At 63.7% G+C, this 724-nt stretch overlaps 1 protein-coding gene across 1 annotated transcript in view; it reads right to left on the bottom strand.

The window, feature by feature from the left end:
- Window positions 1-724, bottom strand: part of TNS3 (tensin 3) — an 84,539-nt gene that overhangs the window by 61,860 nt on the left and 21,955 nt on the right. The window lies entirely within an intron of this gene.

Raw genomic sequence — 724 nt, 5'->3', positions numbered from 1 at the left:
GGGTGGAACCAGACCTCCCACCCCGGTGCTGGGGGGACCGCGCTGGGCACCCCAGGTCTGCAGGGCTGTGTGGGATGGAGGGAGAACGCCCAGGGGAGGGTGCGAGGTCACCCCGCACGGTGGCAGCCACAGTGAAGCCACAGAGGATGGGCGTTGGGGGGCAGGTGAGCCCAGCTCGGCCAAGACTGCGGCCTCCAGCTGTGGGGTGTGGCGACTGTCGGTCTGTTTACTACCCTCATTACCTGAGTTTCTCTCTTCATTTTGGAAAAATTCAAAAACATACAAAATGGTGTCATAGCCCTGCAGCACCCATCCTCTGGCTCCGGAATTAACTCAGCCTCCCCCCACCCTGCTCCCGCCGGCACCGAGGGCTCTGCGGGGATCCCAGACGGTGTGTCGTTTCGTGTGCAAGTACGTCCGTCTGTTCCTGGAGGATACAGACACCGCTGAGAAGTACCTGCAGCGCCATTTCCACCCCTGACAGCAGCAGCGGCCCCACCACCCAGCACCATCACCCTGGTGTCTGACGTTATTTAAGGCGGACTAAGCCTTTACCAAGAGGCGCCCCACCTCACGCGCCCGGCGCAGGCGCAGGGCCTGCCTGCTTTCAGATGCCGAGGCCCACGTCTGTGAGCACGTAAGGTCCGTAAAGGACGTGCCCCTTGCCGTGGCCTCCAGGGCCTCCACGCGTGGAGCGCGGGCCGTGGCCATCCCTCCAGGCCCT

This window comes from Myotis brandtii, unplaced genomic scaffold (assembly GCF_000412655.1).
Source record: "Myotis brandtii unplaced genomic scaffold, ASM41265v1 scaffold743, whole genome shotgun sequence".
Taxonomy (NCBI): domain Eukaryota; kingdom Metazoa; phylum Chordata; class Mammalia; order Chiroptera; family Vespertilionidae; genus Myotis; species Myotis brandtii.
The sequence above is the reverse complement of the archived record's forward strand: the minus strand, read 5'-3'. Positions and strand labels throughout refer to the sequence as shown.